Source organism: Anopheles funestus (assembly GCF_943734845.2).
Source record: "Anopheles funestus chromosome X unlocalized genomic scaffold, idAnoFuneDA-416_04 X_unloc_38, whole genome shotgun sequence".
Lineage (NCBI taxonomy): Eukaryota > Metazoa > Arthropoda > Insecta > Diptera > Culicidae > Anopheles > Anopheles funestus.
Window position 1 is genome coordinate 204,733 of NW_026045163.1, and position 15,268 is coordinate 220,000.

The 15,268-nt window shown below is 47.3% G+C and overlaps 1 non-coding gene across 1 annotated transcript; it reads left to right on the top strand.

Annotated features, from left to right (window-relative positions):
• The first annotated feature begins 14,480 nt into the window (after positions 1 to 14,480).
• On the top strand, positions 14,481 to 14,638 carry LOC125773518 (5.8S ribosomal RNA). The gene has a single exon (XR_007420176.1). It is a non-coding gene; the product is annotated as a 5.8S ribosomal RNA (ribosomal RNA).
• Positions 14,639 to 15,268: the final 630 nt, after the last annotated feature.

Sequence of the window (15,268 nt, forward strand, 5' to 3'; positions counted from 1 at the left end):
TAAACGAATATCATGAACCGAGAAGTAGCAACGAATGCCTGAAAATGTACCAAGTCCACGGTATAGAGTAACGAGAGTTAACCGCCGTGATGTATGCAATGTGGGCAGCCATTGCATGGGTTCTGGACTTGGTTCGCGAATAACTTTTTTGTTAGACATCGGACAAAGTTGACGTGGAAAAACGAAATGTAGCATTTGATGCCACCTATCCAAAACTTTTTCAAGATTGAAGATCCGATCGATACAGCCTGAGTTATAGGCAAAAGTTGGTGCAAAATTGAGCATTTTTAATGGTGAAAAATCGGTACTCCTCGAATAGCTCCTGTTGGAAGCATCGGACCACATGGTCGTGGAGAAACATATTGTAGCGCGCGGTGTCAAGTATCGACACCCAAAACCGCATGTCCGATGGACGGAAAATGACCAAGTTATAGTGAAAACTTGGTTGCACCAAATTCCCGAAGAAGTGCAACGAGAAGGTGAATGCGATGGTTGTTCGTCGAATAGCTCCGGCCACAGACATGGTAGCGATTAGTGGTGCATGGAAGAAATCTAGCCACAAGTGCCATCTACCCATGGCCAGAAGAAAGTGTGGCCATATCTTGGATACCGGCGGAGCTATGGGGCAAATATGGGCCAAAAATGGTGCAAGTTGGACCAAAAATCCGACCAAGTGCGCGAGGCGCTTTCGTGAATAGCTCCGGCCAGAGACATGGTAGCGATTAGTGGTGCATGGAAGAAATCTAGCCACAAGTGCCATCTACCCATGGCCAGAAGAAAGTGTTGCGATATCTTGGATACCGGCGGAGCTATGGGGCAAATATGGGCCAAAAATGGTGCAAGTTGGACCAAAAATCCGAAAAAGTACCTAGGTAAATGCGATGGTTGTTCGTCGAATAGCTCCGGCCACAGACATGGTAGCGATTAGTGGTGCATGGAAGAAATCTAGCCACAAGTGCCATCTACCCATGGCCAGAAGAAAGTGTGGCCATATCTTGGATACCGGCGGAGCTATGGGGCAAATACGGGCCAAAAATGGTGCAAGTTGGACCAAAAATCCGAAAAAGTACCTAGGTAAATGCGATGGTTGTTCGTCGAATAGCTCCGGCCACAGACATGGTAGCGATTAGTGGTGCATGGAAGAAATCTAGCCACAAGTGCCATCTACCCATGGCCAGAAGAAAGTGTGGCCATATCTTGGATACCGGCGGAGCTATGGGGCAAATACGGGCCAAAAATGGTGCAAGTTGGACCAAAAATCCGACCAAGTGCGCGAGGCGCTTTCGTGAATAGCTCCGGCCAGAGACATGGTAGCGATTAGTGGTGCATGGAAGAAATCTAGCCACAAGTGCCATCTACCCATGGCCAGAAGAAAGTGTTGCGATATCTTGGATACCGGCGGAGCTATGGGGCAAATATGGGCCAAAAATGGTGCAAGTTGGACCAAAAATCCGAAAAAGTACCTAGGTAAATGCGATGGTTGTTCGTCGAATAGCTTCGGCCACAGACATGGTAGCGATTAGTGGTGCATGGAAGAAATCTAGCCACAAGTGCCATCTAGCCATGGCCAGAAGAAAGTGTGGCCATATCTTGGATACCGGCGGAGCTATGGGGCAAATATGGGCCAAAAATGGTGCAAGTTGGACCAAAAATCCGACCAAGTGCGCGAGGCGCTTTCGTGAATAGCTCCGGCCACAGACATGGTAGCGATTAGTGGTGCATGGAAGAAATCTAGCCACAAGTGCCATCTACCCATGGCCAGAAGAAAGTGTGGCCATATCTTGGATACCGGCGGAGCTATGGGGCAAATATGGGCCCAAAATGGTGCAAGTTGGACCAAAAATCCGACCAAGTGCGCGAGGCGCTTTCGTGAATAGCTCCGGCCACAGACATGGTAGCGATTAGTGGTGCATGGAAGAAATCTAGCCACAAGTGCCATCTACCCATGGCCAGAACAAAGTGTGGCCATATCTTGGATACCGGCGGAGCTATGGGGCAAATACGGGCCAACAATGGTGCCAGGTGGACCAAAAATCCGACCAAGTGCGCGAGGCGCTTTCGTGAATAGCTCCGGCCACAGACATAGTAGCGATTAGTGGTGCATGGAAGAAATCTAGCCACAAGTGCCATCTACCCATGGCCAGAAGAAAGTGTGGCCATATCTTGGATACCGGCGGAGCTATGGGGCAAATATGGGCCAAAAATGGTACAAGTTGGACCAAAAATCCGAAAAAGTACCTAGGTAAATGCGATGGTTGTTCGTCGAATAGCTCCGGCCACAGACATGGTAGCGATTAGTGGTGCATGGAAGAAATCTAGCCACAAGTGCCATCTACCCATGGCCAGAAGAAAGTGTGGCCATATCTTGGATACCGGCGGAGCTATGGGGCAAATACGGGCCAAAAATGGTGCAAGTTGGACCAAAAATCCGAAAAAGTACCTAGGTAAATGCGATGGTTGTTCGTCGAATAGCTCCGGCCACAGACATGGTAGCGATTAGTGGTGCATGGAAGAAATCTAGCCACAAGTGCCATCTACCCATGGCCAGAAGAAAGTGTGGCGCTATCTTGGATACCGGCGGAGCTATGGGGCAAATATGGGCCAAAAATGGTGAAGTTGGACCAAAAATCCGACCAAGTGCGCGAGGCGCTTTCGTGAATAGCTCCGGCCACAGACATGGTAGCGATTAGTGGTGCATGGAAGAAATCTAGCCACAAGTGCCATCTACCCATGGCCAGAAGAAAGTGTGGCCATATCTTGGATACCGGCGGAGCTATGGGGCAAATATGGGCCAAAAATGGGTAAACTTGTACGGTCCAAAGCCAAGGGTAAATTTTTTTATTCCTCTAATAACTTCTACCACAGACATTGAATCGGTTCGTGATGTATGGATGAAATGTAGCAAACAGTTGGAACTACCCATAAAATCTTAAAGATTGACGATCCAATGTATAGAACCGGAGTAATGTGCGATACTTGGTGAAAAATCGAGTGAAAAATTAGCTATAAACTGTTTTTGGCCCATAACTCGAATACTAGACATCGGAAGGGGGGGTCGTAGAACGATTTTTTGTTGCCCTATCGATTCCCTATCGAACGAGCAAAAGTTGTTTTTTTGACCAAAAAGGACCCCTACTCTAGTAAAATTGGCCTGATTTTACTAGTCCCCGGTACCCGTACAGGCAAAATGAGCAAAATGCTCAAGTATGAATGGTTTTTGGCCCATAACTCGAATACTAGACGTCGCAGGGGGGTGTCGTGGAACAATTTTTGGTAGCCCTTGAAATTATCTATCGAATGACATATACTTGATTTTTGGCCAAAAAGTTCCCTAGACTAGTAAAAATCGCATCATTTTACTAGAGTCGGGTACCCTGGACGAAAAACCGCTTAAGTTGCGGTTTTTGGCTAATAACTCGAATACTAGACGTCGCAGGGGGGTGTCGTGGAACAATTTTTGGTAGCCCTTGAAATTATCTATCGAATGACATATACTTGATTTTTGGCCAAAAAGTTCCCTAGACTAGTAAAAATCGCATCATTTTACTAGAGTCGGGTACCCTGGACGAAAAACCGCTATAGTTGCGGTTTTTGGCTAATAACTCGAATACTAGACGTCGCAGGGGGGTGTCGTGGAACAATTTTTGGTAGCCCTTGAAATTATCTATCGAATGACATATACTTGATTTTTTGACCAAAAAGTTCCTAGACTAGTAAAAATCGCATCATTTTACTAGAGTCGGGTACCCTGTACGAAAAACCGCTATAGTTGCGGTTTTTGGCCAATAACTCGAATACTAGACGTCGGAGGGGGGTGCCGTAGAACAATTTTTTGTAGCCCTTGAAATTACCTTTCGAATGATATATAGTGGTTTTTTGGTCAAAAAGTGACCCCGAGACTAGTAACCCTCCATACACAAAACCGCCTAAAAAGTTTTGGTTTTGCAAAATTTTGAAAAGTGCGTCAAAAAAATTTTTTCAAAAAGTACCAAATCGTGATCAGAACTCACTATAGACCATAAAAAGTGAAATCCGATGGTCATTTGCAACACTTGGTCAATCGAGAAAAATTTCACTTTTTTACTAGAGTCGGGTACCCTGAACGAAAAATCGCTCAAGTGATGGTTTTTGGCCAATAACTCGAATACTAGACGTCGGAGGGGGGTGCCGTAGAACAATTTTTTGTAGCCCTTGAAATTACCTTTCGAATGATATATAGTGGTTTTTTGGTCAAACAGTGACCCCGAGACTAGTAACCCTCCATACACAAAACCGCCTACAAAAACTTTGTTTTGAAAAATTTTGAAAAGTTCAAAAAAATTTTTTTTTCAAAAACTACTAAAACGTGATAAGAACTTACTATAGACCATGAAAAGTGATATCCGATGATAATTTGCAAAAGTTGGTAACTAGTAAAAAATTTCACTTTTTTACTAGAGTCGGTGCAACGAGAAAAAAAAAGTCCGTGATGGAGAAAAATGGCACGTTTTCCACGCCTGTACGCTTTCGTTTTCTATATAGGGGGTAGGTGAGCCAGAAGCATGAATTTGACTGAGTACGTATCTTTATGAATTGGGCCCTTCTAAATCGATTGAGACTACCCCCAGGACGATCGGACGACTGCTTCTGGCTCAAAATGTGGTTTTTAGATTTTGATCGTCAATTATGAGAGAAAAAATCGATTAGAAGTAAAGATACGAAATGCTTGGTCTAAGTTGGGAAACGACTTCGGATATTTGTTGGACGTTGTCGTAGAAGGTCCGAGGACCAAGGAAAAGTGATTTCCAAGTGGATTTATGCACTATTAGTCGATGGTAAGATGTGAAATTAGTAGAACTTACCATACAGTTTGCGAAGTTGAAGCAATCGGTTGGTGAATATGGTACTGTCTGTCCAATTTGGTGGTTCGGAATGAGTGAAACGATGTTGATGATGGATAGACGTTCCGATTGCCCCCGATCGGGGAACATATAGTGGTCTTTAAGGTCCAAGTACCTATGTTTTGGTAAGCAGAACTGAGAGTTAAAGGATGAAAGTCGGCCATTCCTAATATCATCCTATCGGTGGTTCGCGAGTTGTTTGAGGACCGGAGCAGCTCGCGATGAAACGGTCCTAGGGTATTGGTTATCCATCCAAGGAAGAGTAAATGCGATCCTAGATGTGTGTCGTTGGCCGTTCTACCGGTATCGCCTATCGATGAGATATCGACGGGCATGCCTTACTCGAAAGTTGAATTCTAGGATCGATGGTCAAACAGACCTATGAGCGATAAACCAAACTGAACACGTATTGATGTCGGCTTTTCCTATCATTTGATGCCGCAGGTTGTTTAGGGACCGGAGCAACTTGCGGCCGAGACGGTCCCCGGGGGTTTCTTTCTCCAAGGAGTGGAAACTATTAAGCAAGAGTTGTAGCAAGATACGATCCTCTGATGTGTCGTTGGCCGTTCATGCGGTATCGCCTGTCGATGAGATATCGATGGGCATGCCTTACTCTACCGACCTTCTAATTGAGAGTATTAATCAGGGATCGATGGTCAAACAGACCTATGAGCGATAAACCAAACTGAACACGTATTGATGTCGGCATTTCCTATCATTTGTCGCAGGTTGTTTAGGGACCGGAGCAGCTTGCGACCGAGACGGTCCCCGGGGGTTTCTTTCTCCAAGGAGAAGAAACGATTAAGCAAAAGTTGTAGCAAGATACGATCCTCTGATGTGTCGTTGGCCGTTCAAGCGGTATCGCCTGTCGATGAGATATCGATGGGCATGCCTTACTCTCCCGACTGGATTACTGAGAGTTTAATCAGGGATCGATGGTCAAACAGACCAATGAGCGATAAACCAAACTGAACACATATTGATGTCGGCATTTCCTATCATTTGTCGCAGGTTGTTTAGGGACCGGAGCAGCTTGCGACCGAGACGGTCCCCGGGGGTTTCTTTCTCTAAGGAGTGGAAACGATTAAGCAAAAGTCGTAGCAATAATCGATCACCTGATGTGTCGTTGGCCGTTCTTGCGGTATCGCCTGTCGATGAGATATCGATGGGCATGCCTTACTCTCCTGACTGTTTAATTGAGAGTTATAATCAGGGATCGATGGTCAAAAAGACCTATGAGCGATAAACCAAACTGAACACGTATTGATGTCGGCATTTCCTATCATTTGTCGCAGGTTGTTTGGGGACCGGAGCAGCTTGCGACCGAGACGGTCCCTTCCCGAAAGATGGTGAACCGAGTCGTCTGGCGTAAAAACCGGACGACTCGAAAGGGCTTGACCCTTTCAAGTGAGCGATAATCACATTCTACGCTCAGTTCGACAGCTACAAGGCAATCACTCGCTAAGTTCAGAGCTAATACATGCAACACGCCGGCATTGTTTCCACCGACGCATGGATTCAAGACTGGTGCACTTATTAGTTAAACCGTTCGCCTCCGGGTGTTTCGAGTTCAAGTCTGGATGAGGATTGATCTTGCTGGTAATAGCTTGAGCCCCTGAATAAGGGGTCGAAGCGTACATCTTGAGACCATGTACAACATATTACCAAATCGGCACCATGGGTTCGGGTGCAAGTGATGTAACCGTGAAAGATGTTGAGCAGCCCAACATCGGTTTACACACGCATAATAGGAAGGCAGCGCTGTCGACTGGTCAGTCGTGTAAGAAGTGTGCATTATCGATCACAAATATATTGGTGATCTGTAGGTTGCGCATACACCATGCCCGGTGTAAAGTGCCGTGGTCCCCCCCGGGGGGCTGCATCAAACCGTTCGCCACGCGAACTACCCAATGGAACGAACTCGATGCATTTAATAAGAAGAAGAGATGATAATGAAACACGGTCGATTTAAGAGTTGAAAACGTTGAAATGCCTATAAGCAAGTCTTAAGTTGGTGGTGACCGTTACGCCCCAACAAATTGGTGCCTTACCCTACACCAAAGAGCCATTCAACATGGTTCAAGTGAGCGATAATCACATTCTACGCTCAGTTCGACAGCTGCAAGGCAATCACTCGCTAAGTTCAGAGCTAATACATGCAACATGCCGGCATTGTTTCCACCGACGCATGGATTCAAGACTGGTGCACTTATTAGTTAAACCGTTCGCCTCCGGGTGTTTCGAGTTCAAGTCTGGATGAGGATTGTTCTTGCTGGTAATAGCTTGAGCCCCTGAATAAGGGGCCGAAGCGTACATCTTGAGTAAATGTACAACATATTACCAAATCGGCACCGTGGGTTCTGGTGCAAGTGATGTAACCGTGAAAGATGTTGAGCAGCCCAACATCGGTTTACACACGCATAATAGGAAGGCAGCGCTGTCGACTGGTCAGTCGTGTAAGAAGTGTGCATTATCGATCTCCAATATATGAGCTCAGTATGACAGCCCAATTGGTAATCCTCGGGACCTCCAGAAAGGAAGCTGGATGAGGATTACCAAATCGAAAGTTGATTAGTGTAGTGGTACCACTTAGTCAACTTGTATCCCGAAAGATGGTGAACCGAGTCGTCTGGCGTAAAAACCGGACGACTCGAAAGGGCTTGACCCTTTCAAGTGAGCGATAATCACATTCTACGCTCAGTTCGACAGCTACAAGGCAATCACTCGCTATGTTCAGAGCTAATACATGCAACATGCCGGCATTGTTTCCACCGACGCATGGATTCAAGACTGGTGCACTTATTAGTTAAACCGTTCGCCTCCGGGTGTTTCGAGTTCAAGTCTGGATGAGGATTGATCTTGCTGGTAATAGCTTGAGCCCCTGAATAAGGGGTCGAAGCGTACATCTTGAGACCATGTACAACATATTACCAAATCGGCACCATGGGTTCGGGTGCAAGTGATGTAACCGTGAAAGATGTTGAGCAGCCCAACATCGGTTTACACACGCATAATAGGAAGGCAGCGCTGTCGACTGGTCAGTCGTGTAAGAAGTGTGCATTATCGATCACAAATATATTGGTGATCTGTAGGTTGCGCATACACCATGCCCGGTGTAAAGTGCCGTGGTCCCCCCCGGGGGGCTGCATCAAACCGTTCGCCACGCGAACTACCCAATGGAACGAACTCGATGCATTTAATAAGAAGAAGAGATGATAATGAAACACGGTCGATTTAAGAGTTGAAAACGTTGAAATACCTATAAGCAAGTCTTAAGTTGGTGGTGACCGTTACGCCCCAACAAATTGGTGCCTTACCCTACACCAAAGAGCCATTCAACATGGTTCAAGTGAGCGATAATCACGCTCTACGCTCAGTATGACAGCTGCAAGGCAATCACTCGCTAAGTTCAGAGCTAATACATGCAACACGCCGGCATTGTTTCCACCGACGCATGGATTCAAGACTGGTGCACTTATTAGTTAAACCGTTCGCCTCCGGGTGTTTCGAGTTCAAGTCTGGATGAGGATTGTTCTTGCTGGTAATAGCTTGAGCCCCTGAATAAGGGGCCGAAGCGTACATCTTGAGTAAATGTACAACATATTACCAAATCGGCACCGTGGGTTCTGGTGCAAGTGATGTAACCGTGAAAGATGTTGAGCAGCCCAACATCGGTTTACACACGCATAATAGGAAGGCAGCGCTGTCGACTGGTCAGTCGTGTAAGAAGTGTGCATTATCGATCTCCAATATATGAGCTCAGTATGACAGCCCAATTGGTAATCCTCGGGACCTCCAGAAAGGAAGCTGGATGAGGATTACCAAATCGAAAGTTGATTAGTGTAGTGGTACCACTTAGTCAACTTGTATCCCGAAAGATGGTGAACCGAGTCGTCTGGCGTAAAAACCGGACGACTCGAAAGGGCTTGACCCTTTCAAGTGAGCGATAATCACATTCTACGCTCAGTTCGACAGCTACAAGGCAATCACTCGCTATGTTCAGAGCTAATACATGCAACATGCCGGCATTGTTTCCACCGACGCATGGATTCAAGACTGGTGCACTTATTAGTTAAACCGTTCGCCTCCGGGTGTTTCGAGTTCAAGTCTGGATGAGGATTGATCTTGCTGGTAATAGCTTGAGCCCCTGAATAAGGGGTCGAAGCGTACATCTTGAGACCATGTACAACATATTACCAAATCGGCACCATGGGTTCGGGTGCAAGTGATGTAACCGTGAAAGATGTTGAGCAGCCCAACATCGGTTTACACACGCATAATAGGAAGGCAGCGCTGTCGACTGGTCAGTCGTGTAAGAAGTGTGCATTATCGATCACAAATATATTGGTGATCTGTAGGTTGCGCATACACCATGCCCGGTGTAAAGTGCCGTGGTCCCCCCCGGGGGGCTGCATCAAACCGTTCGCCACGCGAACTACCCAATGGAACGAACTCGATGCATTTAATAAGAAGAAGAGATGATAATGAAACACGGTCGATTTAAGAGTTGAAAACGTTGAAATACCTATAAGCAAGTCTTAAGTTGGTGGTGACCGTTACGCCCCAACAAATTGGTGCCTTACCCTACACCAAAGAGCCATTCAACATGGTTCAAGTGAGCGATAATCACGCTCTACGCTCAGTATGACAGCTGCAAGGCAATCACTCGCTAAGTTCAGAGCTAATACATGCAACACGCCGGCATTGTTTCCACCGACGCATGGATTCAAGACTGGTGCACTTATTAGTTAAACCGTTCGCCTCCGGGTGTTTCGAGTTCAAGTCTGGATGAGGATTGTTCTTGCTGGTAATAGCTTGAGCCCCTGAATAAGGGGCCGAAGCGTACATCTTGAGAGTAAATGTACAACATATTACCAAATCGGCACCGTGGGTTCTGGTGCAAGTGATGTAACCATGAAAGATGTTGAGCAGCCCAACATCGGTTTACACACGCATAAGGGGTTTATTGTTATCTGTAGGTTGCGCATACACCATACCCGGTGTAAAGTGCCGTGGTCCCCCAGGGGGCTGCATCAAAACGTTCGCCATGCGAACTACCCAATGGAACGAACTCGATGTATTGAAAGAGATGAACAATTAATAGCGAGAATAGGGGCCCGGAAGCAATTCCGCGGCCCTACGGTCGATTCAAGAGTTGAAACGTTGTACAATCGTGGATAGCACCTAGTGCTAATATGGTGAGAGATAATGTGTGAGGAAATTTAGTTTCCTAAAGTTTAGTTAGTGGTTTCCGTTGTGCCCTAACAAACTTAAAGTTGGTGGTGACCGTTACACCCCAACAAATTGGTGCCTTACCCAACACCAAAGAGCCATTCCATATGGTTCTAGAGAGAGAGAGTTGTGTGGAAATTTATTTCCCACTAAGCGAGTGTGTGTCTGTAGTGGAACGAATTCTGGTTGATCCTACCAGTAATATACGCTTGTCTCAAAGGTTAAGCCATGCATGTCTAAGTACAAACATAAATGAATGTGAAACCGCATAAGGCTCAGTATAACAGCTATAATTCACAAGATCATCCTACCACTAGTTACTTGGATAACTGTGGAAAATCCAGAGCTAATACATGCAACATGCCGGGACTGTTGCCCTCGCGGGTAGCTGAACTGGTGCACTTATTAGTTAAACCAATCGCCTCCGGGCGGCTTGAGTTGAAGTCTGGATAAGGACGCAGATCGTATGGTCGCTTGTCGACTGACGACAGATCTTTCAAATGTCTGCCCTATCAACTATTGATGGTAGTGTAGAGGACTACCATGGTTGCGACGGGTAACGGGGAATCAGGGTTCGATTCCGGAGAGGGAGCCTGAGAAATGGCTACCACATCCAAGGAAGGCAGCAGGCGCGTAAATTACCCAATCCCAGTACGGGGAGGTAGTGACGAGAAATAACAATATGGACCTCTCTAACGATGGTCCATAATTGGAATGAGTTGAGTATAAATCCTTCAACAAGGATCAAGTGGAGGGCAAGTCTGGTGCCAGCAGCCGCGGTAATTCCAGCTCCACTAGCGTATATTAAAGTTGTTGCGGTTAAAACGTTCGAAGTTGATTGCCCGTCCAGACACGTGACCGCCACGGGCGCCCGGTTACACGCCGGGGCCGTTCGTGCGCGCGCTCACGGCTGCGACTCACAATGGTGTACTTGGGCGTTACTCTGTGAACGAGTACCGTGCTACCGGTTAACTCCGGCACGGGCTCCTCATGGTGCTCAAGATACTCACATTTACCTTGAACAAATTAGAGTGCTCAAAGCAGGCTAAGACAAAGCGTCCGGCCCCCCCGTGGGGTTGGCGTTGGCCGAGAATAATCTTGCATGGAATAATGGAATATGACCTCGGTTTATACGATTTCGTTGGTTTGTCAGAAACCTAGAGGTAATGATTAACAGAAGTAGTTGGGGGCATTGGTATTACGGCGCGAGAGGTGAAATTCGTAGACCGTCGTAGGACCAACTGAAGCGAAAGCGTTTGCCATGGATGCTTTCTTTAATCAAGAACGAAAGTTAGAGGATCGAAGGCGATTAGATACCGCCCTAGTTCTAACCGTAAACGATGCCAATTAGCAATTGGGAGACGCTACCCCTATTCGGTGCTCTCAGTCGCTTCCGGGAAACCAAAATCGGGTTCCGGGGGAAGTATGGTTGCAAAGTTGAAACTTAAAGGAATTGACGGAAGGGCACCACAAGAAGTGGAGCTTGCGGCTTAATTTGACTCAACACGGGAAAATTTACCAGGTCCAAACTTATCGAGGTAAGACAGATTGATAGCTCTTTCTCAAATTTAAGGGTAGTGGTGCATGGCCGTTCTTAGTTCGTGGAATGATTTGTCTGGTTAATTCCGATAACGAACGTGACTCAAACATGCTAACTAGAACGCTGTCAGCAGTGCGCCTCCGGGCGCACCTGACGTTACAGCCGGGCGGCGCCTTCACGGGCGGTCGTCGGCTACGTTTGCCCTGCTTAGCGGGACAACTTGTGTTTAGCAAGCTGAGAATGAGCGATAACAGGTCCGTGATGCCCTTAGATGTTCTGGGCTGCACGCGTGCTACAATGTGGGTCGCAGCGTGTTCTCGCCAATAGGCGCCCCCATTCCGAGAGGAACGGGAAATCACTAAAATGCCCATCTAGTCGGGATTGGGGACTGCAACGGTCCCCATGAACCTGGAATTTCTAGTAAGCACTAGTCATTAGCTAGTGCTGATTACGTCCCTGCCCTTTGTACACACCGCCCGTCGCTACTACCGATGGATTATTTAGTGAGGTTTCTGGAGGCTTACCTTCCGCGGTTCCTTCGTGAGCTGCAGCTGGCATGGCTGAAGTTGACCGAACTTGATGATTTAGAGGAAGTAAAAGTCGTAACAAGGTTTCCGTAGGTGAACCTGCGGAAGGATCATTACTGATGATCGTCCGCGAGTGACCAACCATGGGCTGCCTTCGGTGTAGCTCGGTCGCTCGCTTGCTATGTGTCAGAATTTGTTGAAAGCCAACTCGTTCGTTGTACACTTTGATGGGTGACCATCACTGTGTCCCCGTGCCGAGCTAGATCTCCCCTAGCCGTAAGGCACTTGAACGCCCCTTCGACGACGAGTTGCATGTGTGTGGTATGTGTCAGAATCTGGTGAAGCTTTCTGCATGTGATGTGCCTTGTGTGGATCCGTGGCCATTGCATTGTGTCTGGTGCTTAGATACCCAGACACTTAGAACGCTTGCGCGGAAAGCAAACTCGATCGTTGTACACTTTGATGGGTGACCATCACTGTGTCTCCGTGCCGTGCTAGATCCCCCCTAGCCGTAAGGCACTTTGAACGCCCCTTCGACGACGAGTTACAAGAGTGTGGTATGTGTCAGAATCTGGTGAAGCTTTCTGCATGTGATGTGCCTTGTGTGGATCCGTGGCCATTGCATTGTGTCTGGTGTGTAGGTACCCAGACACTTAGAACGCTTGCGCGGAAAGCAAACTCGATCGTTGTACACTTTGATGGGCAACCATCACTGTGTCTCCGTGCCGTGCTAGATCTCCCCTAGCCGTAAGGCACTTTGAACGCCCCTTCGACGACGAGTTACAAGAGTGTGGTATGTGTCATAATCTGGTGAAGCTTTCTGCATGTGATGTGCCTTGTGTGGATCCGTGGCCATTGCATTGTGTCTGGTGTGTAGGTACCCAGACACTTAAGCAAACTCGATCGTTGTACACTGTGATGGGCGAGCATCACTGTGTCTCCGTGCCGTGTAAGAGCTCCCCTGGCCATCAGGCACTTGAAAGGTCCTTCGACGACGAGTTACAATAGTGGTGTGTTAGATACGTCAGGTGATGGTATCTACTGTTGTGCAATACGTATCCGGCCACGGCACGGAACGAACGGGAACTGTGGTGCAGACATACAAAGAGTTAAGCCTATTAGTCATTAACTCTAAGGACGGGGCCATGGGGCGGTACGCAAAGGATACGGATGAGCGAGTATGCAGGCCCAATACTCAATAGCTCGATCCGATCCAAGCACATGAGTTGACTGCGGCGTCAGGTTAACCAATGTGCTAGATTCTATTTGGCCAGTAGAATCTTGTGTCTTATGCGATTTGATACCAAGACACCAGAACGAAAGTTAGTTGAAGAGTTATTAAACTCTTATGAAGTATGGTTGTGCAATCACAACTTATGACTTTAACCTATAAAGTGGATATGGACTTGCAATTATAACATGGAATCTCTACACACCCCATGAGCTCGATCCAATCCACGCACACGAGTTGCCTGAGTAGCGACAGGTATACCGATGTGCAATACGTATCCGGCCACGGCACGGAACGAACGGGAACTGTGGTGCAGACATACAAAGAGTTAAGCCTACTAGTCATTAACTCTAAGGACGGGGCCATGGGGCGGTACGCAAAGGATACGGATGAGCGAGTATGCAGGCCCAATACTCAATAGCTCGATCCGATCCAAGCACATGAGTTGACTGCGGCGCCAGGTTAACCAATGTGCTAGATTCTATTTGGCCAGTAGAATCTTGTGTCTTACGCGATTTGATACCAAGACACCAGAACGAAAGTTAGTTGAAGAGTGATTAAACTCTTATGAAGAATGGTTGTGCAATCACAACTTATGACTTTAACCTATAAAGTGGATATGGACTATCAATTATAACATGGGGCACACACCATGTTCTCGATCCAATCCACGCACACGAGTTGCCTGAGTAGCGACAGGTATACCGATGTGCAATACGTATCCGGCCATAGGCACGGAACGAACAGGAACTGTGGTGCAGACATACAAGGGCCATGGGGCGGTACGCAAAGGATACGGATGAGCGAGTATGCAGGCCCAATACTCAATAGCTCGATCCGATCCAAGCACATGAGTTGACTGCGGCGTCAGGTTAACCGATGTGCTAAGAGAGTTGTTCCTGGGCCTTCAAAGTGACTTCAAAACTATCTTAGCGAATGGTGGCCATGGGCGTAGACATGAGCCACAAGTCACAAGGCCTGGGACTATTGGGTAATAAAGACAACTTAGTCAGAAAGTTAGTCTTTGGACGTACCACCGGGATTGTGTTACATTGGGAACCTTACTATAAAACCCTAGGCAGGGGATCACTCGGCTCATGGATCGATGAAGACCGCAGCTAAATGCGCGTCACAATGTGAACTGCAGGACACATGAACACCGATAAGTTGAACGCATATTGCGCGTCGGACGATTAAACCCGGCCGATGCACACATTCTTGAGTGCCTATCAATTCCTTGATATACAACAAACCAAACTTCAGGGTGGAGCGTGCCACAATAGAACACTATGGCGAGCAGCCCGTCTAGTGTCGTGGGGGAAACACGCTTCCACACTGTGCATAATGGCGTGCTCGGGACCTTTGTTGGGACCGCAGGGCGCTGAAAGTAAAGGGGTGAACCGCATAAATCGCACGCACGTAAACGCGCACACACACAAATAGAGTGAGACGTATCGTAGGATACCGCTAAGAGTACGTTGTGAAACATGGGGAAATTCAATCGAAAACCTCTTTGATGTCCAAGATTTCGTTGACCGTATCCGTCGTAATACTGGATCAACGTGCTTGGGGGAAAACGTCAAAGGGTTTTATAATAGTGGTGCATGATTAACCCATCGATGCCCGAGGGGAACATGTTGTCCAATACAATAGTGGTGCAGTTGGCTCGACATGCTCGGGGGGAGACATCGTGGGTCCAAGTCGACCAAGTCGACCGAGAGTTGTTGTTGAGAGATCGAATCAAAACGATGCCGAGCGGAACTCGTTGTCCTTATTGGAGTGATATTCGGACAACGTGCTCGGGGGGGCCATCGTTGATTCAAAAATGACCGTAAATTGCCCAATCCGTGTGTGTGTG